This window comes from Rhinopithecus roxellana, chromosome 15 (genome assembly GCF_007565055.1).
Source record: "Rhinopithecus roxellana isolate Shanxi Qingling chromosome 15, ASM756505v1, whole genome shotgun sequence".
Taxonomy (NCBI): Eukaryota; Metazoa; Chordata; class Mammalia; order Primates; family Cercopithecidae; genus Rhinopithecus; species Rhinopithecus roxellana.
Genome location: NC_044563.1, coordinates 68,850,914 through 68,876,356, shown reverse-complemented (window position 1 = coordinate 68,876,356; position 25,443 = coordinate 68,850,914). Strand labels below are relative to the sequence as shown.

Sequence of the window (25,443 nt, the reverse complement as noted above, 5' to 3'; positions counted from 1 at the left end):
TTTGCTGGTGAGAGTTGAAAGTAAATAATCTGCAGTCAAGTTTTGGTATCAGATCAGTCCCCTGTGCAGCGCGTGGTCTTGTGCACGCTGCTTTATTTTCTGGGCCACCATTTTCTCATTTCTGAAATGGTGTAAGCACCATTTTATAGGTTTATAAGAATTCAATGAGAAAATGCATGTCAAGGTACTTTCTATGCTTTGAAGCACCTTTAAAATTTTAGTTAGGGTTATTTAAGTTTTCTGAACTGTGTGTTGTGGTCAGTGTAAGATATAAAAAGCTCTCTTCACTCTTTGCATTAGACATTTTTTTTTCTCAGAAGTGACATTTCTTGATCTTCCCGTAGGTTCTGTAGAAAAACACATGATTGATTAGAACCGTTGTTTTGAGTCCGCACTTGTAAGTAAAACAGAACATGAGTGAACACCTGGCAAATCATGTCTTTCTCAAACTTTCAACTCTAGGTTGGTATAAAATGACCAAAGAGGCAAACAGCAGGAATATTGAGTTTCATTAGGCTAACAACTAAGGTAACAAACCTGGAAATTCACAGGAAAAGGAGAGCCTCTCGATCAAACCCAAAACTTTAAATATTTGTGTGTATTAATGATTAGGATTTGACATCCCATAATCAGTTTTGCTCTAAAGGGCAAATGTTCATAGAGAGTCCCTCAAACACCAGGCAGCGAAAGGAAACTCCCCCAGCAGAAGAGAGAAAGCGTTTCACAGAGTGGGCTTAGCAGCGCTTCTCACATGCTTGTGGAAAATAGAATGTGTGACCACACTGTACTAATAATCCCCACAGACAAATATGTTGTTGCTTGATTCAGGCCTTGTGTGCATAACATTGTCTATATGTTTTGTTTTCTTTAAACAGAATCATAGAAGATAAGGAGCCACAAAGGTTCACTGTGTTTTCAAAGGTGCAGTCAAAATGTTACACTTCTAAATTGTGGCGATGAGACACGCCCTGAAGAAAAAGAGCGTTACACCTTCACAAGAAAACAGAGAAACCAAGATACCTTGTGATGTCTTGTACATACTGAGAAAAAGATGTCCTAACCTTGAAAGCCCATTTTGGACATGAGGAGAACCACGTCATCACAAAACCGGAAAGCAGTATCTTTCTCATCCACTATCCCCTTTCTTTTCCAAATGGACACCTGAGACTTTGAGCTACTTCATACAACAGAGTTTCACACTGGGGCCTCCCACCCCTACCTGCATTTCAGGCCCAAGTATTTGCTGGCGGCAGATTCATCATCAAGAACCTTTCTGTGGTCCATTTCTTGGGGCACAATTCTCTAGCGATGGGGACTAATCCCGTCAAATCATCCATTTTTGTTAACATTAATTGTGATGCCCATTCCAGGTATCTGCTTTGTGTATAAAAAGGAAATTTCTGAAGATGCAGTTTTATATGAAAAGGACTGATTTTAGTTGCAGAGGTTTCATACATAATGGGAGGTCGGTAAAAAGATTATTCCTTGCTGAAAAAAACTCTGGAAAAATCATGCCATGCAGAAAGCTGCCCACATGGCCTATGCATGGATTCAGTGTTGAGGGGGAAGGACATTCTCTTTACACTTTTACAACTTCCTGATATAAGTGGTTCACTCACAGGAAAAGGAGCAATGACTTGATACTGACACTTTCACCCCAAGTTTCCAGACTGTGGAGTGTAAGGTAAAATTAAAGGATGGGTAATCAGACCATCATGAACGAAAATAGAAAACAGTGTCTTGGCATGCAAATACTGTGAATTTCATTTCTCTCTCTCTCTCTCTTCTAGTCTCTCTCTATCTCGCTCTCTTTCTCTGTCCCCTCATCCCCCAATCTTTTGAACAGTTCCAATGTTGCTAGTATATAATTATGACAACTGGACTTAATTGAATAGTAAGCTAATGCATTTTGACACTCTATTATTCATTAACTAAATTTCAGTTATTTAAGCATGAGGTTAACAAACACTTTTGACCATCTACTATATACTAGACATGATGATGACTACTGGGGATAGAGACAAGATGTGGTCCTTTCCCCAAGGAGCTTACAGTCTACTGGACAGACATAAATGAACAGTAAATGAAAATGCAGTTGTCCTGAATTCAGGGTACTATGGGAACTTATAGCAGAAACAGCCAGCAGTCTTACAGAGTCAGGAAAAGCTTCATGGAAGACCATAGTGTATATGTTGAATCCTGAAAGAAATAGAACAGGAAAACCTGTGAAGAAAGACCAAGGATTTGCATTGGTGGCAATGACCCAGCCTAAAGGTAAGAGATATCAGGGTACCTGAGGGGAACTGTGAGTTTCCAACTTGACCAGACACAAACACAAAGAGATAAGGGAGAGTTGAAAGAGAAAGTTTGGAGAGCAACGCATGGGGAAGATTATATCAGATTGTGCATGTTTTTTGTATCATTTCCAGCCAAAGGCCTGGTTGGATAGACCTTCTCAGAGGGTGTGGCTTGAATGACTAAGGTCATAGAATTATAATATTGTAAGGAATTTAGAAATAACTTAGTATTAACACCTGCCCTCTGTGCATAAGTACTCTGTACAACAACCAGACGGGTACCCAGAGCCTCTGCACTACCTTTGGAGGTAAATACCTCCAATGAGCAGGGACACACTATTTGACAAAGCAGCATTCTCCCTCCCAGTCTAACAGCCTGTGATGTATTTGACCTTTCTTTGAGGAAAGATAATCTTATGGTCCCTGACCTCAAGATGTTTACATTTTAATGAATGGGTGGCTTCTCCATTAATCTGAAAAGAATCACAGGTAAAGTAGATAATAACATAGACCAGGAAGTAGCATCACCAGGTATTTCAGATTTGAGGATTTATTTCATCTTATTTCTGTGACTTAGGATATGACAGAGGATCAGATATAGTCCCTGCCATCAGAACCCTTATGATATAAAGGCCAAACATGTAAGTAAGCATGTAGGCTAGGTAGGCGCGGTGGCTCACACCTGTAATCCCAACACGTTGGGAGGCCGAGGCAGGAGGATTGCCTGAGCTCAGGAGTTCATGACCAGCCTGGGCAACACGGTGAAACCCGGTCTCTACTAAAATACAAAAAAAAAATTAGCCAGGCATGGCGGCGTGTGCCTGTAGTCCTAGCTACGCAGGATGCTGAGGCAGGAGAATTGGTTGAACTCAGGAGGCGGAGGTTGCAGTAAGCTGAGATTGAACCACTGCACTCCAGCTTGGGCAAGAGAGTGAGACTCCGTCTCAAAAAAAAAAAAATAGTAAGCATGTAAAGACACTTTATGTAATTCATGTGTGTGAACAATATGAATGCATGTGAACACTGACCCACTAAAGTAAAGGTAGTTCGGAAATCTTGGGCAGTTCCCATTAGAGCTGCCTGAAGGGAGGCTGGGAGGATAGAAAGGAGATTGAGCTACAAAACACATAAATGTGAGCTACACAGAAAAAGGGTCAATTAAACAAATCTTGTTGACTCTGGAGTCTGGCTCTGCATCCCTTTTAAGTGAAGGCCAGTGGCTTCCCACTGGGTTTAGGTTGGAGCTGGCCTGAAGGATAGCTTGCGTACTGGAGGTTGTGCAATCAAATACTATTTGGAGGACCTATTAACGGGCCTCATGTGGTGTTTTTCATAAAGAAAATCACCCTCCATTATTTAATGGAGGTCTGTAGACTTTGAGTCTGTTTTATAGTGGGGATGTTCTTTGTAGATGATAACTACAGGGATTGGAGACATTACTTTCACCCAAACACTGTGGCTGCTGGGAAAGGAAGATTTTTGGAGCAAATGGGACTTGGAGAACACATCACATCTCGCCATATAAAAAGCTGTTCATAGATTCTGTTCTGCACCTTCCTTTATTCTCACTTTGTGTGTAAGTTACTTGTGGATATTCTGCTCCCGATCCATAAATTGTAAGTCAACTTCCATTTTAGGTTTCTCAGACCGAGTTTACGGGGTCAAAATGAGCATGGAGTTACAAGCTCTTAACTCTGTACTTCTGCCTCAAGGGAACATGTTTTTCTGCAGATGTTTAGAAAACTCAGCACTCAGTGTGTGCTCCACATTACAGAGCTCCCTTTTCTTCTCAGATAATCCAGTTCTTCCACCTTAGTGTTTCAGAACTACCATTATTGATACATTTCAGATTATACTGCCAGACCCTGAGGTTGTTTCAGGAGCTCTTGGCTGCACTGGACCCTTGTATTGTCTTCCTAACAGTGCTGTAAGAAATGGCCAAAAATTAGTGATTAAAGCAAAATAAATTTACTATCTTCTAATTTGTAGTCAGAGGTTCTAAAAATCAATGTGTTGGTATGGCTGCATTCTCTCTCAGTGGTCTAGAGGAGAACCCGTTTTCCTTCCCTTTTTAGGTTCTTGAACCTACCTGCATTCCTTTGCATCCCTTAACTTGTGACTTCTTCTTTCATCTTCAATGCCCACAGTGTGTCATCTGCAAATTCAAGTTTCTCTCTCTCTTCCTCATTCTCTATCACTTTTATAAGGTAAACAGTAAAAGCATAGGGTCTTGCACCTTCCAGCCAAAACATAATCATTCGGAAGGGCAAAATAAGGCATACAAATATTTTATATGTGGCCTCATTCTTTGGCTCAATGACAGTCTTTTCTTTAACTTCAGCGTCTTCAGGCCAATTAGTGGGTATTTCTAGACGTCTACAGGAAAGCTTTGGAATTCTTGTATGTTGCACAATGTTCCTAAAGACTGGTCATGCTACAGATTGTGCGGATTGTTTCCGTACCAGCCAGTCAGTCAGCCAATGGATAATCAAGAAATATGTATCAAGTTTATATTATTATACCAGGTACTCTGCTGCATATAGGATACAGTGGTGAATAAGACAAATGTTCAAGCATTATCAACAGACAGCATCAAAAAAGCAAGCAGAGTAGCAGAAAGTGAATAACAGCTATTTACAACGCATATCTTCAGGAGCAGAATAGCAGAATGCAAACTAACACAATGCAAAGGAGGAAAGATTGAAGTCTGTGTCTATAGTAAAACTCCACTGCACTGGTTGTTCAAGAATAATAGATAAAAATTAAAAGATGTAGACCCTGCATTCAGAAAGTTTTCAGTGTAAGTGGGCAGACAGAATATTATACATAAAAATGACAAAAAGGTTAGTCAATTATACATATAAATCAAGGGCAGGAACAAGGATACAGAAAGAAGAATTGTCTAGCAAGGTGAGGGAGCAATGAGCTCAGACCTGAAGGACTGCTGTGAACCGTCATGGAAGGAGACTGGAGGGTGCCACATGTAGTGGGAGTAAAGAAAGATCTGGACTTTCAACAAAGCATTTTCAACGCTAAGGAAAAATCACCGTTGGTAGGGCAAAATCATTCTGCAAAGTACATCTGCACAGGTGTTGACAAATCTAGATGAAAGTGGCTGCATAGATGTCAGGTGTGGTTACAAAATCTAAGCTCCTTGATGGACGGGACTTTGCTTTATTCACCACTCTACCCATAGAACTCAAGCTACTGCCTAGCACAGAGTAGGCAATCAGTAAACATTTGCTGGTGGATAAGTGAGTGAACAAATGCAGAGACAGAGGAATGAGCAGGGAATTGCACTTTGGACCAGGGACAGTAATAAGTAGACCCCTCTAGCTTACCTCTCTGGAATGTGATACTAATCACCCAAAAGCCGGTTATCATTACTTGCCTTTGCCTACCTGGAGAGCCAAAGAAATCAAGGCCAGACGTGGAGGGTGTTAAGTCACAGACACAGCTTGTCCCTGCACACCGGAGCAGGAGTAGAAGCTGGGAGGTCTTTTTATTACATACATCCTGTAACAGTTCTCATGGGCTTGGCTTAAAAATCCTACAAAAATAAGAATGAGTAAAAGAAGTGGGGAGTATTTCTAGGAACTCCCTTGTTCTTCCAACACCCTATTCTTGTCTCTTTCAAGTGATCTGCTAAACGGCTGCTCCATGTGGTATAAATCCCCCCACCCCAGCACTGAGAGCCACAGTGTCACTACTGGAGGAAAAAACCTGAAGACAGGGGAACTGACAGAGTCAAGTGCATTAGACTAAATCACAGCATCTAATGAGGTTCCACAGCAACTACTTGCCATGCTCTTTAGGGAAACAGTTTCCTGTCTCCTTCATGTGGCCTCAGCAGGCCTTTCAGTATCTTATGCTGTGCAGAGTCCCTGTGAAATTTTCCCTCAGCCTTTCTCAGGGTGCTCCCGTACACCTTGGAGTTTCTTTTAGCCAACATCACAATCAGCTAGGGCTTTGAAAATGAATTCTTGTGAATAAAGTGAATTATGTAACACTATTCTTCCATAGGACAATTTTTCATCTATCAGGCTAGGCCCTTCATGCAGGAGAAGGTGGCAGTGAAGGATCTGGAAGGGGTGTCTTTCTGTGTCTCAGCTGTTTCCTGGAAGTTTGTTCCTGGGCACCTCCAGCTTTTCTTCACCTCTACCTTCCTTCAGTAGGAGAAACCAGAATGGTCCCCGACTACCCAAAGCAGGTCCCCAACAAGGAGCAAAGAAACAAAATACAAAGTAAATAAACACTGGGACAAGAAGGCAGCAGAGTAATGATAATGCTGTGAGCATGAAAAGCACTGTGGCCTCTCACTCCGCATCTGATATGTTTGGATATTTTATCCCCTCCATACTCATGTTGAGATGTGATCCCTCGTGTTGGATGTGGGCCTGGTGGGAGGTGTTTGGGTCGTGGAGGTGGATCCCTCATGAATGGCTTGGTGCCCCCCTCATGGTAGCAAGTAAATTCTTGCTCTGTGAGTTCACGTAAGATCTGGTTGTTTAAAAGAACCTGGAACTTCCAGCTCCCTCTCTCTTGCCCACTCTCTCCCTCATGGGACATCCAGGCTCCCTTAGGCTTTTCACCTTGACTGTAACCTTCCTGAGGCCCTCACAAGAAGCAGATGCTGGCACGATGCTTTGTGTGCAGCCTGCAGAACTGTGAGCCAAATAAGCTTATTTTTGTTATAAATTACCCAGCCCCACATATTCCTTTACACCAATGCAAATGGACTAATGCACCATATCCAGTGGTCTCCTCCCCATTCACAACCTGCTAGCCAAGCAAGGGTGGTGGAGGCAGATTTGAGGGTGAGCCCTGGGATAGGAGGCAACTCTCACATGTGACTGACTGTGGCTTTGAAGCAGCTGCAATAACTTTTGTCTCCTGGGCAGACTGAGGTTAGGAGTTCAATCCATGCTACGGGGTGAGGTCAGAACACCTTCCCTTGCTTTGATCTCATTGGGCTCCAGCCTCCCTTGTAAAGGTCCTATTAAAGGGGGCTATTACTGTCTCTGTCTTGGCCTGCCTGCTCTTTGGGAATTTTCCTATAATTCTGAATTATGTCAAATCAAGATTTAGTATTTGGAACGGTTTATTGAAAACCCTTCTGAAGGAAAGGGAAGGGCTAAGTGAGGTCTTTGGGGTTCTCCTGTACTGCTCCTTTCAGTGGCGCTCTTTCTGCCCAAGGCCCTTTTTCAGTAAATTGCCCTGGTTGGCTAAACCCAGTGGGTTTCTCGCTATCACTATATACTCCTACAGGAATTTCAGAAGAATTATTCCTTTTTGCTTCCTGAAATGAGCATTCTATGAGCCTGTGTTCTTAAATAAAATGGCCTGGAATCATTTTCATTAAAAGATAGTTCTGAGGTACAGTGCAAACATTTAGCTTATGAAAACTAACAAGCAGATGAAACAAAAATTGTTGAGGGCTCTCAGTGAGGAACGCTCACTATAGGGGTGTTAGTCTTGAAGCAGTGAAGAGAGTTTGAGAGAGTTAAGGGAGGTGTTCTAAGCACATCTGCCCTGACCATGTACTGTTTGTCTAGTATGTGAGGTTCTGGACCAAGTCTCAGCAAGGAGAGCAAGGAGCAAGGGAATGCAGTGAGGTCTCTCCTCATAGTGCCCAGTCCAGGGGCAACCTAGAAAGGAGAACTTCAGGATCACCCTAGGACTATTTTTGAGGGGGGCACCAAGCCATTCATGAGGGATCCACCTCCACGACCCAAACACCTCCCACCAGGCCCACATCCAACATGAGGGATCACAGCTCAACATGAGTATGGAGGGGATAAAATATCCAAACATATCAGATGCGGAGTGAGAGGCCACAGTGCTTTTCATGCTCACAGCATTATCATTACTCTGCTGCCCTCTTGTCCCAGTGTTTATTTACTTTGTATTTTGTTTCTTTGCTCCTTGTTGGGCACCTGCTCTGGGTAGTCGGGGACCTTTCTGGTTTCTCCTACTGAAGGAAGGTAGAGGTGAAGAAAAGCTGGAGGTGCCCAGGAGCAAACTTCCAGGAAACAGTTGAGACACAGAAAGACACCCCTTCCAGATCCTTCACTGCCACCTTCTGCATCAAGGGCCTAGCCTGATAGATGAAAAATTGTCCAGTGGAAGAATAGTGTCACATAATTCACATTGTTCACAAAAATCCATTTCAAAGCCCTAGCTGATTGTGATGTTGGCTGAAAGAAACTCCAAGGTATATGGGAGCACCCTGAGAAAGGCTGAGGGAAAATTTCACAGTTGCACAGGGCATCCACTCAACACCATTTTAGTTCAAAAGAGACACTTGCTTAGGAACCTCCTTGTGAGTAACTCACCTTGCATTCACCAGAGAAAGGGAGAAAACCACTAATCTAGAAGTAAAGGGACCTGTAACACAGAAGCTTCTGTATGACACTGCCAAGGCTCAAATCCCAACTCTATTCCTCATAATGTCCATGCTTTGAGGCAAGTTATCTGATGGTTCCATGTATTCTTTTACTTCTTTATAAAATGGTAATGATAATAGTGCTGACACTGTCAAGTTATTGTGAAGATTACATGAGATGACATATTTAGAATAGAGCTTAGCCATAGTTAGAATTCAATAAATTTTGGCCATCACTACTATTAATCTTTCTAGTAATATTTCTTGTGTAAGAGGTATCCTATAATCAGGTTACTAGGAACTTGACTGCATCATTTTCTGTGTATTTTTAATTAAAGGAAAACTTCAAGAGAGCTCTTTTAATATAAAAGCTTTTTAAACCTCCAGCATCTATCCTTTCTGTTGGGCTTTGAGGAAATCATAGATTGTTCCTTATCAAGTTTTTTTTGACTGGATTAGGCTGTACCATTGCATGTGACCTGCACAAATATAACATATAAACAACATTAAGGTTCACTTTCAAAGGACCTTAAAAAGTTGGGGGCCAGTCTAGGATCTTGATTTTACTAGGTGCAAAGGAATCGTTTGAGGTAGGAAAACCAGTTGATAACTGCCCTATGCACTGTACTCACTTTCAAAAAAAAAAAAAAAAAAAAAGTAAGAAGTTCACAATGGTAAGAACTGAAACCTGCAAAGCAAGTTAATCAAAATATAAGGTTAAAGTGTGGATTCTAAGTTGTCCAATATAATATGACACTAAGCCAAAATTTCATACCATCTTGAATCTTTTCTTTTTTTCTTTCTTTCTTTTTTTTTTTTTTTTTTTTTGAGACGGAGTCTCGCTCTGTTGCCCAGACTGCAGTGCAGTGGCCGGATCTCAGCTCACTGCAAGCTCCGCCTCCCAGGTTTGCACCATTCTCCTGCCTCAGCCTCCCGAGTAGCTGGGACTACAGGTGCCCGCCACCTTGCCCGACTAGTTTTTTGTATTTTTTTTAGTAGAGACGGGGTTTCACCGTGTTAGCCAGGATGGTCTTGATCTCCTGACCTCGTGATCTGCCCGTCTCGGCCTCCCAAAGTGCTGGGATTACAGGCTTGAGCCACCGCGCCCGGCCGATTCTTTTCTTCATTAGAACTTTGTTCCATCTGTGTTTCATTAACATGTTCATTTACATTTACTGTCCTATGAAGTCATTACATAGCCTCTTTTCTGAGGGCTCAGACCTTTAGATGGTCCTTCCTCAAGTTCGCCTGAGAGTCACGCTTTCTAAAAGCCCATGGATTCCACAAGGAGTTGGTTGTCTAAGCTCATGACATACACATTCTGATCTCGAACTGAGGGCCACTATGAGAGCCTGCCTATTGACCTCTGGCCACCCCTCCAATCCCTTCATGCACTGCAGCCACAGTGATTATTTCAAAACAAAAATCTTATCATTATCCTCTAAAATCTTAAATGTTTAAAAGAAACAAACCACCTTAAATGGCTTTCCACTTCTCTTAGGATTATCCAAACCGATCCAAATGTTGAACATGGTCTACATGTTCCAATAGACTGCAGCCTCAATTTCAACTCCATTTTCATGGAGCTCTCTCCTCATGCCAGCCAGACAAGCTGTATTTTTATTTCTTAAATACACTACCGAGGACATTTGCATATATTGTTCTTTCCTCCCAGAATGCTATTCCAATGCCTCTTTCAGTTTTGCCTCAGGTAACTCAGACATCCTTTTAGCCTAGCTCAGGTCTGGTTTGGGTTTTTGTTATATAAATTCACAGTACCTATCTTCATGTGTACTTACATATTTATAATTTCAAATATTTAATTAATAGTCTGCCTTTAAAATACATATCCCAAGAACACAGAGCCTGTGTTTGTTTTAGCATTATCACAAACAAAATTGTTTAGCCCATGGTCAGCCTTCACACAGATATGTGAAACCATTTTTTAGACAGGGTCTCACTTTGTTGCCTACGCTAAAGTGCAGTGTCATGATCATGACTTATTGTGGCTTTGACCTCCCAGGCTCAAGATATCCTCCCACTTCAGCCTCCTGAGTAGCTGGGACTACGGGTGTGTGCCAACGTGCCTGGCTAATTTTTTTTTTTTTTTTTTTTTTTTTTTTTGGTAGAGACACATCTTGCCATGTTGCCCAGGCTGGTCTTGAACTCCTGGGCTCAAGCAATCCTCCCATGTCTGCCTCCCAAAGTGCCAGGATGACAGGTGTGAGCCACCACACCTGGCCTGAAACCTTTAAATCTAAGAGAAAAACTCATCTATACATTTCAACAATTTTTACTTAAAAATCCCAGTTACCCAAGGTCATAATTTTCATGTAATATTGCCAGAAGGTCTTTAACCAAATGTCACCTTTTAACTAAGAAGGCAACTGGCAACTATTTCTAAAACTTAGATTCCTGTCTCAGTATTCTCTATTTCTGTTTACTGTCCTTGTTTTTGCCTTAGCATTTACCACCATTCAACCTACATTATATTAAATGTGTCTAGTTTGTTGTCTGTATCACATAGTAGAATGTTAGCTCCATAAGGGAGTAAATTTTGACTCTTATTTACAACTATAGTCCCAGTATCTAAAACAAAGCTTAGAACACATTAAGAACTTGGTAAGTATTTGTTATCATATTCTATAACTCAGCTCAGCACTACTAGACTCATTGACTCAAGCTGATACCTTCTCAACAAAATCATACATGACATAAGAAAAATAAACAGCTTGTTCTCATGTGATGGGTTTTCTAGACCAATATTAGCCACTGTCCACATGTGGCTATTGAGCACAGAAATGTGTCTAGTCCAAATTAAAATGTGAGTATAAAATACGCACTGGATTTCAAATAATTCGGATAAAAAAAGAATGGAAAATATCTCAGGAATCATTTTATATTGATTGCTTATTGAAATGATAATATTTTAGATATATTGGGTTAAATAAAATATATTATTAAAATACTTTTTACCTGTTTCTTGTTTCTTTTTTAATGACGCTACTAGAAAATTTAAAATTATATACATGTCTTACATTATATTTCTATTGGAGAGAACCTGTTCCAGAATACACTTTTCCAATGCCTGAAACACCTTTTTGAGGAAATGCTAGGATGCAGACCAAAATGTAAAGAACCTGACCTCTTAATCCTCTTTAGAGGAATTCACATTATTTGTGTACAGTAGTCCCACCTCATCGGGGGAGGTTGAGCATTCTGCAGTTTCAGTTACCCAGGGTCAACTGAGGTCCAAAAAACAAGTGAGTATAGTACAATAAGATATTTTGAGAGAGAGAGAAACAACATTCATGTAAATTTTATTACAGTATATTGCTATAACTGTTCTATATTATTTTTAGTTATTGCTCATCTCTTTCTGTACCAACTTATAAATTTTATCATGAGTATGTCTGTATAGGAAAAAACATAGTATATAAAGAATTCGATACTATCTGTAGCTTTAGACATCCAGTGGAAGCTTTGGAACATATCCCTTTAAGATAGGTGGAATTACTGTATAAGGAATAAGGGTTGTAGAAAAAATTCCCTTTTACATGATGGTTTTAATCAGCTTCTTTCTTAAACATGAAACAAATGAATTTTGGTAGAACACAGAGTGAACTAGGGCTCTTAAACTCAAGTAATCATAGAAGTATTACTTATTTGTCTGTTATCTGGCATACAATCATGTATTTGTCTGTTCCCACACTGCTATAATGAACTACTTGAAACTGGGTTATTTATGAATAAAAGAGGTTTAATTGGCTCACAGTTCCTCAGGATGTGCAGTAAGCATGTCTGGGAGGCCTCAGGAAACTTACCATCATAGCAGAAAGTGAGGAGGAAGAAAGCACCTTCTTCACATGGCTGCAGGAGAGAGAGAAAGCAAAGAAAGAAGTGCCACACACTTTTAAACCATTAGATCTCATGAGAAATTACTCACTATCATGAAAGAAACAAGGGGGAAATTCATCCCCATGATTCATCACCTTCCACCAGGCCCTTCCTCCAACTCAACATGAGATTTGGCTGGGCACACAAATCTAAACCATATTCTGCCTCTGGTCCCTCCCAAATCTCATGTCCTCCTCACATTGCAAAATACAATTATCCTTTCTCAACAGTTCCCCAGTCTTAATTTATTTTAACATTAACTCAAAAGTCCACTGTCCAAAGTCTCATCTGAGACAAATTAAGTCCCTTCTGCCTATAAGCCTGCAAAATCAAAAGCAAGTTTGTTACTTCCAAGATACAGTGGGGGTACAGGCTTTGGGTAAATGCTCCCATTTAGGAGAAATTAGCCAAAGCAAAGGGACTACAGGCCCCATGCAAGTCCAAAACCCAGTAGGGCAGTCATTAAATCTTAAAGCTCCAAAATAATCTCCTTTTACTCCATGTCTCATATTCAGGATATGCTGATGCAAGAGGTGGACTCCCAAGGCCCTGGGCAGCTCCACCCATGTGACTTTTCAGGGCACAGCCCCAATGGCTGCTTTCATGAGCTGGCATTAAGTGTTTGTGGCTTTTCTAGGTGCATGGGGCAAGTTGTCAATGGAGCTACCATTCTGAGGTATGAAAGATGGTGGCTCTCTTACCACAGTTCTACTAGGAAGTGCCCCAGTGAGGACTCTGTGTGGGAGCTCACCTTTTCCCTTTTATCTGCCCTAGTAGAAGTTCTCCATGCAGAAGTTCTGCAGGCTCCACTCCTGCAGCAGACTTCTGCCTGGACATCCAGGCATTTCCATACATCCTCTGAAATCTAGGGAAAGGTTCCCAAACCTCAACTGTTGCCTTCTGCATACCTGCAGGCCCAACACCAAGTGGAAGCCACCAAGGCTTGGGACTTACACCCTCTAAAGTCACAGCCTGAGCTGTACCTTGGCACCTCTTAATCATGGATAAAGCTGGGATGGCTAGGATGCAAGGTGCCATGTTCCAAGGCAAAACCATTTTTCCCTCCTAGGCCTCCAGGCCTGTAATGGGAGGGGCTGCCATGACAGTCTGTGAAATGTCATGGAGACATTTTCCCCCATTGTCTTGCCTATTAACAAATTTCTGCATCTGGTTTGAATTTCACCCTAGCAAATGGGTTTTTCTTTCTACTGCATGGTCAGGCTGCAAATTTTCCAAACTTTTATGCTCTGCTTCCTTTTTAAATATAAGTTCCAGTTTCAGATCATCTCTTCATTCATGTATATGAGCATACACTTTTAAAAACAGTCAGATTACATCTTGAATGCTTCACTCCTTAGAAATTTCTTCCACCAGATACTCTAAATATTCTCTCTCAAGTTCAAAATTCCACAGATCTCTAGGGCAGAGGCAAAATGTGCCAGTCTCTTTGCTAAAGCATAGCAAGAGTGACCTTTACTCCAGTTCCCAGTACGTTCCTCATCTCCATCTGAGACCACCTCAGCCTGAACTTCATTGTCCATATCACTATCAACATTTTGGTCAAAACCATTCAACAAGTCTCTAGGATGTTCCAAATGTTTCCATGTCTTTCTGTCTTCTTCTGAGCCCTCCAAACTGCTCCAATCTCTGCCCATTACCTAGTTCCAACGTTGCTTCCACATTATCAGGTATAGCAGTGCCCCACTCCCAGTACAAATTTTCTGTATTAGTGTGTTCTCACGCTGCTATAAATAACTACCTGAGACAGGGTAATTTTTGAAGAAAAGAGGTTTAATTGACACACAGTCCTGCAAGCCATACAGGAAGCAAGAAGTTCCTGGAAGGCCTCAGGAAACTTACAATCATGGTGGAAGACTAAAAGGAATCAAGCACCTTCTTCACATGATGTCAGAAGAGAGAGAGCAAAGGGGGAAGTGCCACACACTTTTAAATCATTATGTCTCATGAGAACTCATTCACTATTATGAGAATAGCAAGGGAGAAATTCGCCCCCATGATCCAATTGCTTTCCACGAGATCCTTCTTCAAATTCAACATGAGATTTGTGTGAGGACATCAATCCAAACCATATCAAATCATTATTCTGATTTTCTCAATTTTAACTGAATTCTCAAATGATACTGATAGATTTATCTTAAAGTTTATATTGTTGTCATGTCTCAAAGTTATATTTCTCTTGAAACAAATAAATATAGGTCCTTTAGAGGTGCTATCTCCATTTTAAAGTCTGTACTAAAAAACTTATTTTCTGGCCGGGCGCGGTGGCTCAAGCCTGTAATCCCAGCACTTTGGGAGGCCGAGACGGGCGGATCACGAGGTCAGGAGATCGAGACCATCCTGGCTGACACGGTGAAACCTCGTCTCTACTAAAAAAATACAAAAACTAGCCAGGCGAGGTGGCGGGCGCCTGTAGTCCCAGCTACTCGGGAGGCTGAGGCAGGAGAATGGCATAAATCCGGGTGGCGGAGCTTGCAGTGAGCTGAGATCCGGCCACTGCACTCCAACCCGGGCGACAGAGCGAGACTCCGCCTCAAAAAAAACAAAAAACAAAAAAAAACTTATTTTCTGATGGTCCACTCATCTAAAATGAGTGTGTTAAATCATAAAAGGAAACAGTTGGTCAAATTTACCAGTAAGCATAGCATAAATGAGTGTCCATGTAACTAGTGTAATGGTGATATACTCAACACATTTGATAAATATTTTCTGCATCGGTCAGTGGAATATTAAGATGATAATATGTTGAACCTATCTTCAAAGAGTCTGTAGTTTTATGAGGAAGATGACACATAAGCAGTTAATTTCAACATCCTGTGGTAATTTTCTGATAAACAGCAAAACTGGGTGCAATAGGTGAACAAAAAAAGGAACCAGACCCAACTGGTTAGTGTGTGTGTGTATTTGCAAATGCATCATGTAGTGAGATGATGGAAGAGATAGGCAGGAACAAATGTTATATCTCCAATTAAGAATCAATATTATTTATTATTGAATAATTAGACTTTTTTGTTTATCATCATCTTGATATGCTAGATTAGTTTGAAAGTGATCACTTCCTTCTTACCGGGACTTTCACTATAACTGTTCAGAGTCTTCTTGTGTTAATAAGGAGTAATGAGATCAAGTAGATAAGATAGCTATGATGAAGATTTTCTGCATTTCTTTACTTTCTAAGAAACGCTCTGCCATCACAGAAGGAAAGACAACTTCTTCCTTGTTGCTAATGGCATGTTTCTACTAAGTTATCCTGGCCAGGACTGTATGATCTTGCTCAAGTGCCTTCCTGAGCATTGCATCAAACCTAAGGAAGCTTCCAGAGAAAGTCTCAATCCTGCCTGTAGGATTGCCCTGGGACTCATCTTTGGAGGAGATGGAAGAGCTTATGTTTAGGTGAAAGAAGAGACCAGCCTTCTCAAATGCCAAAATATCCAAAGTGTCTCATATGCAGGTCTGGTATCAAAAGCTTATGGAAATTTGTTCATTTGGGAAGCAGTTTCTGGATACTGCTGGAGACTCGAAAGTTAAGTTAGAGAATTTCAACTGCAGTCATAATCATAATGCTTATTCATAGATAAATGAATTTGCGTTCAAGGAAAAGAAGTTCAAGGTATTCTAAATTTAGTGATTTCTATCAAACTAGACTACTAGAAAGCAACAGGCCTGCTCCCCTTCTCCCAATGCAAAATGTCTTGTACCCAATATTTGATACAGTAAAAATAAAAAGATAGAAAATTATTCTACATGTACAATTAAACCATTTTTAAAGGGATACTTTATTATGTGTCATTATGTGGTTCAATGACTCTTTGCACTACATAACTAATCCAAAAATTTATTTACAACTTAGAATCTGAAAAAAAAGATAGACTTGTATCTGGTTATAAAACAATAGCCCATCATGTTTCTCTAATTATCTTGCCTGCCAAGAAGCACAGGCAGTGCTACTGTTCAAGCAAGCTAGTTCAGTGTTTCCCAAAGGGTGCTCCACAGAGTTCTACTGCATGATGATTTTAAAAACATTTGTTTAATGACATAAATGTGAGAAAAGGAATGTACAATTCCATCAGCATATTAACAATTGTAAGAGATCTAACAATAAATGTTTATATTTGTGTATTTGCTTATTTATTTTTATTTCAATAGTTTTTGGGAAACAGATGGTTTTGGTTACATGGATAAATTCTTTATTGGTGATTTCTGAGATATTGGTGCACCTATCACCTGAGCAGTGCACACTATACCCAGTGTTAGACTTTTATTCCTCACCCTCTTCCCACCCTTCTCCCTGAGTCCCCAAAGTCCATTATATCATTCTTATGCCTTTGTGTCCTCACAACTTAGCTCCCACTTATAAGTGAGAACATACAACGTTTTTTCCTTCTTGTGTTACTTCACTTAGAATAACGATCTCCAACTCCAACCAGGTTGCTGTGGATGCCATTATTTTTTTCCTTTTTATGGTTGAGTTGTATTCTATGGTACACACACACACACACACACACACACACACACACACACACTACATTTTCTGTATCCACTCATTGGTTGGTGGGCTGGTTCCATATTTTTGCCATTGTGAATTGTGCTGCTATAAACACAAATGAGCAAGTCTCTTTTTTCACATAATGACTTCTTTTCTTCTGGGTAGATACCCAGCAGTGGGATTGCTGGATCAAATGGTAGTTCTTCCTTATCCAACTATAGACTTCTGCCTTTGCATAATATCTGCTATTTCAAATCTCACAAAGTTGGGAAAGGCCATTGACTGATTTATTTCCCTCTTCCTTCTAGAGGTCCATTTTGTTTTTCTCTACTTCCATGCCTATCTTCCATATATGGATTATAAGGCACAGATAATAAACTGTGAGTGGGGGCAAGTCTGTATGTATGTGTATGTAAACACACACACACACAAAAGGCGTATGTTCTGTTCTGCTTCTTTCCTCCCCCCACCCCTGCTTTAGCTATTGAGCTCAAGCTTGTTCCTGGCAGGACCTGCTCATAACAATATAGCCTTCTAGGGAAAACCCAAAGCCCTTCAGGAAGTGGTATGTGATGATGTACTATAGTAGCTGGTGTGTTTCTTTCTGAGTCAGGGCTGCCACAAGGGGGTCCCCAGGAATTGACACCTCTCTGAAAAGATGTTAAGATGCTAGTGCTGAGGTCATGACTGCCTCTCCCTTTGTTAAGGGCCCTCTAGGGCTTTTCCCAAGACACTGAGATTAATAGAATCCAAACCAGATTTCAGCCCAGGTCCTCCCCTCTCTTTGAATTACCGTTGCTTCCTTATTTTTTTTCCTTCTTCTTCTCCTTTTTTTCTTTCAGACGGAGTCTCATTCTGTCACCCAGGCTACAGTGCAGTGGTGTCATCTCAGCTCATTGAATCTCTGCCTCCCAGCTTCAAGCGATTCTCCTGCCTCAGCCTCCTGTGAGCTGGGATTACAGGTGCGCACCACCATGCCTGGCTAATTTTTGTATTTTTAGTAGAGATGGGGTTTCACTATGTTGGTCAGGCTAGTCTCGAACTCCTGACCTCACGATCCACCTGCCTCGGTCTCCCAAAGTGCTGGGATTACAGACGTGAGCCACCGAGCCCGGCCTGCTTCCTTGTTTTAATGCTTCCTTGGAGTATCTTTGGTCACCAGTTTACGGTTTCACATCCTTTTACCGTAAAAGGCACACTTCTGTGCTGCATCCAAAGCAGTGTTATAAAAATGTTCCCGTGGGTTCATTTTGCATTTGCTCCCAAATCTTCCTCATGAGAAGACTAACTTAAAAGGGTGCCTGAAACATACCACATGCCTGGAGCAGCAGTAATGATGTCGTTTCACATGTTCAGAGATCTTTAACTCTTCTTCCCTGTGCTGGTCAGTGCACGTCTTCAGAGGCTCAGTTCTATAGGACTCTGTCAGGCTGATTCCTACAGAAAAATACTCCCATGCTGCTTTATAACGAATTAACACTACTGTGAAAGAATCCTAGAACCATTGTCATTTAGTTGAAATCTTGCTTCTTTTATGTAAAGTAATAATAATACCATTATTAAGAGAGTTCAGAAATGCTGGCCAATTTCTCTTTTGTCAGCAGCTGTCTGGAAAGCTTTTACCTAGAGAGCAACTTTACATGCTAGAGCTTCTTTTCTCTAGAAGACTCCAGATCATTCTCAAACCATTCTCTTTGAAAGATGGAGAAAACTAGGCCCAGTGGAAGGCAGTGAATCTCCACAGGCTGCTTTTGAACCTGTTCCGGATTCAGCGTACAGTACCTCAGTCCGAGGTCAACTTTCCAACATATGGCACTGCTTCCTGGACCCAATCTGTCATTTAAAAAATAATGCTTATAAAACTTTGACCCGTGAACCAGAATCTCCTGGAGTGCTTATTATAAGACTGTATTTTAGTGGAAAAATTGGTGAAATCTGAATAAAGTCTGTAAATAGTAAGTGAATAGTATGAGAAAATTAAGTGAATAGTAATGTACCACAGTTGTATATGAAATTAACATTAGGCTTTTGGGTATTTACCCGAAGGAATTGAAAGCAGGGACTTGAACAGATATTTGCACACCCATGTTTACAGCTGCATTATTCACAATAGTCAATAGGTAGAAACAATCCACATATCCATCAACACACAAATGAAGAAAGAAAACGTGGTATATACATGCAATTGAATATTATTGAGCCTTACAAAGGAATGAAATTCTGACACATGCTGCAATATAAATGAACCTTGAAGACACTAGGTAAAGTGAGATAAGCCAGATACAAAAGGGAAAATGTTGCATGGTTCCACCTATATGAGGTACCTAACAGAGTCAAATCCATAGAGAGAGAAAGTCGAATGACGGCTGGCAAGAGAGAATGGGGTGTTATCATTCAATGGCTACATCGTTTCCATTTGGGAAGATAAAAGATGGATGATGGTGATGGCTGTCCAGCAACGTGAATGAATATTCTTAATGCCATTGAACTGTACACTTAAAATACTTAAAATAGTAAATGTTATATTATGTATATTTTACTACAATTTTTTAAATTAAAATTAGGGGAAATGGAATGGAGGTGAAGGGTTTACTAAATTGACAATACTATGTGTGCAACTTTTTTTGTAACTCTAAAATGATTTTCCAAAATAGTTGATTTTTTTAAGCCACTAATGGAGTACTAGACATTCACCATCAACAACAACAAGAAAAACGTATTTCTGGCCTCCACACTAAACTATCAGGATCTCTAGAGTTGGGAGGTGGGCAAAGCACTTTCTTTTTAATAAGTTTTAAAATTTAAGAACCACGTTTTCTTCAAGATATTTCTAATAATCATCTTCTTTCTTCCTACCTCTTTCGTCAGTGATGGAATGAAATCTGTGCGTGAATTTCCGGGCCACCAATTTTGTAGGTAGATGGTGCTTCATGACTGTGCTCTGGTTAGGCTTTGGGCTCAGCGAGGGCCACTGGGAGTGCATGTAACCCCGGAACTAATGGTGTCGCCAGGCCCCTACCCCTTCCCCAGATCCTCTCTCTGTGGCTCCTGCTTTCTTTCCACCTCCACTTCTCTACCTTAGAAAAAAGGCTCCATTCCTGAGAAACTCAGTAACCATGGATTGATCAGGTCACGCCCAAGCTTGTTTGCCTCTCCTTCCTTACCCTCTCTCAATGACCCCTTTCAAAAAGGGTCAGGGGCAGATTTGTAATGGAATACAAGAACAACAGGCAAGAAAATGTGACAAGAGCGTTGAGCTTTAAAGCTTTCTTGTCTCGATGTTACACTCAATAAAAAGAAAAAAACAGTGATCATGGGCATGTCAGGCTGGGGGCTTGGAGGCCAGAAGTGAGTCCTGTTTCCTCCATGAAAGCTATAGCACTTTACTTCTCAGTGACTCAGTTTCCCACTTGTAAAATGGGAGAGGTGGAAGAGAAAGACTCTAGGACTTCCCCAGCTTTGAAAGAGTGTGATTGAACAAAATAAGACCATCCTGACCTGAAGTGGCCACTATCCTTAGAAGCAAAACTTGCACATTTAGCAGCTCAATGATCAATATTTCTTTTCTTTTTTTTTTTTTTTTTGAGACGGAGTTTCACTCTCATCAGCCAGGCTGGAGTGCAGCAGCGTGATCTCGGCTCACTGCAACCTCTACCTCTTAGACTCAAGCCATTCTCCTGCCTCAGCCTCCCGAGTAGGTGGGACTACAGGCATGCACCGCCATGTCCGGCTAATTTTTGTATTTTTAGCAGAGACAGGGTTTCACAATGTTGGCCACACTGGTCTCAATCTCCTACCTCAAGCGATTCACACACCTTGGCTTCCCAAAGTGCTGGGATTACAGGCATGAGCCACCGCGCCCAGCCAGCAGCTCAACATTTCTAAACAAAGATGGAACACTAAGATGATTCAAACTAAACTTCTAAATGAAGATGATATGACTGAGTCAACTTTTCCAACACCTCTACAAGAGAGAGTGTTGGGAGGAGAGAGGCACCGGTGGCCTCTGAGACACCATGAGGCGACTCCGTTTTTTGATGTGTATGTAAGTGGCTCCTGTCTTACTCTTTATTGAAGAAAAAGAAACTGTGACAGGAACGAGTTTGGTGTTTAGAAGAAGAAAAGAGTGTGGGGGCTTGCTGATGCCCCCATGCTCTCTTCTCATTTTTCTCCTCACTCGTGATTTTTGGCCAAGCAAACAGTCCCCTGGAGGATGGCATGACCTTGAGTGGGCTCGCCTAGTCTTTGGGACTTTGGAAGCTGGGATGCTGAAGTTTGGAGACAGCATGCTTGCTGCTCAGGGTTGGAAGCTTAGGTACTTAATAAAGTCTGAAAACTGTTGTTCCAACAGGGATAGCCAGCTGAGCAGCACTGAGCTGTCAGCTCCAGCCGGGCCTAGAAGAAGGGAAGCAGGTCAACTGAGAGCTGACACACAGAGAGCAAAGCAGAGTGGGAGAAAAGGGTGCAACACAGACAAATTGAGGTGAGAGGGCTCCCTTCTACCAGGGTTGCCCTTCCCACAGAAGCCAGTGACATCTAGGCACAGCAGCTTCCTTAAGCATCCCCAGATTCACTTTCCTGGGCTCTGGGGTATCCAAATCTTGTAAGCAGTCCCATCAGCCTGCCAGAACTTTGTCACTCCTCCTGCTGCCTTGGCTACCGTCGGGAACTGGATGATCCTTCTGTCTGGTTTATGGACTCTTGATTTTATTCTTGCTGCCACTAAGGCTGCTATCATGGTTGTCGGATTTCTTTGGAACTTGAAGATGGGCAGGGGGTGCTTTCATAGTTACTGACAAGGTAATCTCGGGAGCACTCATTTCCCTGACTCTGGAGATGAAAGCAAACAAAAACAAAAACAATAAGCAGTTTATATTGGGCCAACCATCTGTGGCTAAGGAGAAAGGCCAAGCAATGACTACAGCTTCCCAGCCCAGGAGAGGACTCAATTCGCAGGCTGGGAACATGGACAGCCAGAAACGCTAAGGGTGATTATGAGCTTTCACGAGTCTGAGCTGGAGCCTCATCTGCCTGTTTTGCATTTCAGACGGGAGGAGGCAGTGTGGATGAGACTGTCAGACCTGGCAGCATTTCCCTTGCAACTCTAGGACTTATTTGCCGAGTGACCTTGGACAAGCCCCTTAACCTCTCACAGCCTTCAATTCTCTGCCTATGAAACAGAACTAGCAACATTTCATTAAAACTTAAGGAATCTGAAGCATAATGGCATTTCTCTATTAGAGCTTTCTCTGCTTGACCCTTGGTAATTTTTGCCTTTCAGCACCTTTCTGGAAAGAAATGAAATGAGTAGCGTCTTCTTGTGAACAGGAGTCTTTCACGGAAAAAATAATTCCCTTGCCCCGGCACTTTTCTTTCGTGGCTAGTTGTGCCACTGACTTGTTGCATATCCCAGACCCAGGCACTTTTCTTTTCCTTGCCACTAGACCAACACTAGATCTTATAGCAGCCCCCATATAGAAATGATTTCCACAGGATCCTCATGCTGTGGGTTCTCAGGCTCCTAATAGCGAGTGTGGAACCATCAGGCCATTCAGAGTTCACTGAATATGACTTTTGCAATAAAGATTAGATCCCAATAATCCCTGCTCACAACACGATTACTAGTTAATCCATCCCAGTCCAGGGTTCCTTTTCTCCTTTGAGTCACAAGGAATCCTTATTACATGAAAGATGAAAACTTGAAATGCCTACCAGAAATATCACCACATGCACCATCCCCCAAAGCAGGCCGTGGGGTCGGTCGATGAGTCTTCCCTGTGGTTTGGATGCTGACGCCTGAGTGACTCCCCTCATGAGCTCAGAAGCAGAGAGAGGGAACTGTTTTCAAAGCAGAGAGGTGGCTTAGAGGAAACAGGTACAGGCCTCAGCAAAGAACTTGACTCCATGTGAATGTTCACTCTGTGTGAAATTGTTCTTATTATAGTGATTTGTGGGGAAGAAATAACCAAGGAGGGAAATAAACAACCACACTGACAAGATAAAGGAAGAAACCCAGGCCCTAGAAAGGAGATTTTTCTAGGCTGATTTCTGTGCCTGAAATGCACCCATCGACTCTTCTGGAAACTCGGCTGTGTCTTCCACCCCTGAGGCCAGCCCCTCCCAGAGCTAACTGCAGCCCAAGCAAGCCCCCGTGGCAAGAGTACAGCAGGGGCCTTCAGCTCACCCACCTCTGCTCTCTGATCGTGGCACACCGAGCCTGTCAGACCACTTACAGCCTTGCTATTTGATCTTATCGGGCCCTGTCAGGGAGGTGAAGTGCATGCGTCAAGAAGTTCGTGCCTGTTCATCATTGTGGTTGCCCTGAAGTGGAGCAGGCAAGGTAACACTTGAAGCCATTTTTGCAGAGAATTGCACAAACAGCAGCGGGTGTCATAGACTCAGTGGTTCCATTTCAGATCGAGAAAACACCCACAGAATGGTAGAGGCTTCTAAAGAAACACCACAAAACACAGAGCAGCACATACTCATGCACACACCAGAGCAGTGTGAGCCAAAGCCCCGGGCGGGAGGACGTGCTGTGCGCCAACAAAAAACAAAGCGGGAGATGCATTATTTGTTGGGGGTTAGAAAGGTTGGGAGACTGAGGCTCTGCTGCAGACGAATGGGTGCTACACTTACTTGTTGGGTGGCAGAAAAGTTGGGGGACTGGGGCTCCTGCTGCAAACGGATGGGCACTATATGACTTTCTTTGAGGATGGCAGTTCTGAGAGTGAGAAAAAAAAAGACTGATAGTTCTTGGAGCTTGAAACTGAGAGTTTCTACTTTGGAGAATTAAAAACAATTTCCTTCTGAGGGAGGTGGTAGATGGAGCAAGGGAAGTCCAAATTAGGGCCCTTTTGGAGGTGACAGATATTTTCAATCTGCTAAGCAGTGGAGTGGGCAGGAACTGACAATCGTTACAATTATTCTTGTATAAAGTAAATACGATTTTCCTCAAAGTAGAAAGCACCTGTTGACTGGGCTAAGTTAAGCATTAGAAACACCTAAACTTACCATTACACATTTTTCAATTTGACAAACGCAATACAAGAGTGAATGAGACAACCTTGACTTGTTCACATATAATTTATTATCTAGTAGAAGGGCAGACATTAAGGAAACAGCCACTGAAATACATAATTATGAATTATGATTTGTGTTTTGAAGAGAGAGTATTCAGTGTCTATGAGACAGAATATCTGTTTTTACCTAGAAGTTTGAGTGTCTATTCAATATGCATTTTAAAAGTAGTTATTCCATGTACAATTGTAGGGATATACAGGAATTATTGATATATGATCCTTACTTTCCAAGAGCTGAAAACCTTTTAAGGAACTCAGGCACATCGATAGATAAATAATAGTATTTAAAAGTAAAAATAAGACCGGGCACGGTGGCTCATGCCTGTAATCCCAGCACTTTGGGAGGCCGAGGCAGGTGAATCACCTGAGGTTGGGAGTTTCAGATCAGCCTGACCAACATGAAGAAAGCCCGTCCCTACTAAAAATACAAAATTAGCTGGGTGTGGTGGCGTATGCCTGTAATCCCAGATACTCCCGGGAGGCTGAGGCAAGAGAAACGCTTGAACCGAAGAGTTGGAGGTTGCAGTGAGCCGAGATTGTGCTATTGCACTTCAGCCTCAAAAAAATCTCCATCTCAAAAAAACAAAAATTAGAACAAAATAAAGCAAAAACAACAACAAATAAAAGTAGAAATGAGAGATTTATCACTAAGTTATTTTAAAACCTACATTTTTTTCTAGAAAAAAAAATGTGAATAGGCTTTGTGCTATATACTTCTTCCTGTTATCCAGATCTGAGTTGTTTTTTTTTTTTTTAAATGCAATCAAGCTTAACAAACACAAAAGATATTACTATTCACCTGGTGGAAACCATCCAACTATGGGCATTGCATTTTAGAGTAGCGCTTCTGAAACTTCAATGGATGTGTAATTTACCTGTGGAATTTGTTATTAACAAAATGCGGATTCTGATTCAATCTGTCTGGAGTGGACCCTGGGATTTCACATTTTTTGTAACAATTTGGCAGATAACGTGGATGCTAGTGGTCTACAGAGCATGGTTGGAGTAGCAAGGTCTTAAGGAAAGAATCAAATTCTACAACATTATGTCCAATTAGCATTCTTTCACTCAACATAAATTTATTGAGTATCAGCTATGGAGTCTGGTTCTATGAAGCCTTAATCATCCCTTCCCTTACAAAAGCAATTAGAAAACAAACAAGTTTTTTACAAAAGAGTTCTGAACTCCATATTGGCTTGACTCATGGTTGTGTTGTGGTGGATGATATACATTTGTATTGACATAAATTTATTTGTCAGAGGTTGTTCTGAAACTCAA

The 25,443-nt window shown here is 41.5% G+C and overlaps 1 long non-coding RNA gene across 2 annotated transcripts; it reads right to left on the bottom strand.

The window, feature by feature from the left end:
• Positions 1–312: 312 nt before the first annotated feature.
• On the bottom strand, positions 313–23,112 carry LOC115893554. Of its 2 annotated transcripts, XR_004053574.1 has the most exons (4): positions 22,796–23,112; positions 12,507–12,552; positions 5,699–5,847; positions 313–347 (listed from the first exon to the last, which is right to left on the bottom strand). It is a non-coding gene; the product is annotated as an uncharacterized LOC115893554 (long non-coding RNA). The 2 variants fall into 2 exon arrangements; XR_004053573.1 differs by lacking the exon at positions 12,507–12,552.
• Between the last annotated feature and the right edge of the window lie 2,331 nt (positions 23,113–25,443).